A 2475-nucleotide genomic window follows, 5' to 3' on the forward strand; every position below is an offset into this window, starting at 1 on the left:
ACCTACACCTATACCCCGTTGAAAGGTAATTCGTTGGTTCGTGCCCCTGAGTGATTCTTTCCAAACAGTAAAATAAATGTGTTCCATGTATGGTTTAAGTCAGTCCAGTAGTTTAGAAGGAGATGTGGAACGCAGACAGACATATACATATACTCATACTAACATTCGTAACCCATTTTTAGGGCTGCGTTCCTCAATCTGTACAAACGAAACTCTTATAGAATTATTTCTTTTTTTTTTTGTTTGTCAGTGTTTCCGACCGTTACGAAACCTTTTTCTCAGAAACGAGTAGACCTACTAAGTCCAAAGTGTATGCCAGATATTAAGGTCTATGGTCCCTTGGCGATGTAAAAATTTACTTCTAAGTCAATGCAACCAAAAGATACGGTCATTTACGTCACATATTTTGACACTCGAAAAATCACTGTCAGAACCCATAGTGTGCTTCCCGTTGAGCTAGAATCATGAAATTTGGTAAGAAGCAAGGCTTCACAGTACAAGCACAGGAAAAAAATTCGAAATAGTTAATTTATAATTACGTCACACAAAAAAATTAAAAACTCAATTCCTCCCGAACAGGCCATGAAAGCCCAACGGTACCGACAGGCCGCCGTGTCATCCCCAGCCCATAGGCGTCACTGGACGCAGATACGGAGAGGCATGTAGTCAGCACACCGCCCTCTCGGCCGTATGTCAGTTTCCGAGACCGGAGCCGCTACTTCTCAATCAAGTAGCTCCTCAGTTTGCCTGACAAGGGCTGAGTGGACCGCACTTGCCAACAGCGCTCGGCAGACCGAATGGTCACCCATCCAAGTGCTAGCCCAGCCCGACAGCGCTTAACTACGGTGATCTGACGGTAACCTGTAGCAAGGCCATTGGCTTACACAAAAACTATTTCTCTTTTGCTTTGTTACGCGACTTCGAACTTGAAATTAAAAGATTCTCGAAAGCCTTGAAATTTCCGGGATCGATATCTTGCCAGTATCAATGTCAATAACAGGCCAAAAAGCGTCAGTATTCACGATTGCCGGAATGCATAAACTGTCTGTATACACATATTTACGTTTGTACAGAAACCTCAGTGTGCGAGTCCTATGCGCATCTGGCCAGTTTGTAAAATTTATATGGATTGCTCTAGCCAGTCACATGTTTTCGAGGATGCTTGTTGTGACCGTACGTTTTCAGTTGTCGACGATGTGCTGCTGTTGTTGTGACTCGAGACATACAACAGAACCAGTTTGCGCATGTGCAGATAGTGGAAATGGGCCCGTATCTCGGGGCGACATACGTCAGGCGCTGTTGGCCCTGGAAGGGCGGCCTCTGGTTGCCCCTGGTTGCGGCCCTACCCAGGCGCCATTTCCGCGCCCGCCCAACGGCTCCCTGCAGGGCCATCCCGAGATTCTTCGCCTCCTCCGGCGTCGACCCAATTACCTCCCCGCTCGCTCCGCCCTCACTCCCGAACCTGAACTTAAGTAAAATTAATTACTCCTGCGAAAAGTGAGCGAGCTAGAGGAATCCTATTACGGGCTCGGACGATGGGCCGCGCGCTTCCCCGCTACATGCCTAGACCAGACCAACTTCTGCAGGCGGCCGCTCTTGTTGGAACAGCGTCTTCCACCTCCGGCAATCTGTGGTCTCTGAAGAAAAGTGAATCAGGTCGTTCTACGCTGACAGTGCTCTGCCGGAGCTACGTCTCTGCAATTAAGTGCTGGCGTACACTGTCTAGCGACGTAAACCTTCCAACCGCCTTAATAACGCGCTAACAATTAATGGAAAAGAAGAATAACTGGAAAAGAAGAGAATCGAACCGTTTGAGATCTGGTGCTATACAGAGAGGCTGAAAATGGAATAGACTGGTAGATAAAGAATGAGTAGGTTCTCTGCAGAATCGGCGAAGAAAGGAATGCATGGGAAACACTAACAAGAAGAAAGAACAGGAAGATAGGACACGCAGTAAGACAGAAGGGAACAGCTTCCATGGTACGAGAGGTAATAGCTATAGGGAAAGGCAGACACTGGAATACGTTCAACAACTATCTGAGGGTGTAGCTCTGAGATGAAGAGTTTGGCACAAGAAAGCAATTCGTGGTGGGCTTTATCTAGTGAGAACATAGCGTGCATGAATTCCAGCGAGCTCTAGCGTTCCTTGTTTTAACATTTGCCTGCTCACACTGGACGGCGTAACTCTACGCCTGACGTGAATGCACCGTCTGCTGCCACCTACTTTAGAATTTTATTAAATCTGAACAACAATTTTTTTGTCATTTGTAAAGCACACAATTTGAAATTTGTAATATATCAAAATCAGTTCAAATAAATGCCAAGCCACGGCAACGTTTTTTATCGTAACATACGCGTTTTATAATCATGACGCTCAGAATTTTCCTACGAATTACTGGGCGCATCACTTTTAAATCCACCCGACTTTTACTTTCGTAATCATTTGACTTTTCTTTGCCACTGTCCCATATGAAA

The sequence above is a fragment of the Schistocerca piceifrons genome, chromosome 2 (assembly GCF_021461385.2).
Source record: "Schistocerca piceifrons isolate TAMUIC-IGC-003096 chromosome 2, iqSchPice1.1, whole genome shotgun sequence".
NCBI classification, from domain to species: domain Eukaryota; kingdom Metazoa; phylum Arthropoda; class Insecta; order Orthoptera; family Acrididae; genus Schistocerca; species Schistocerca piceifrons.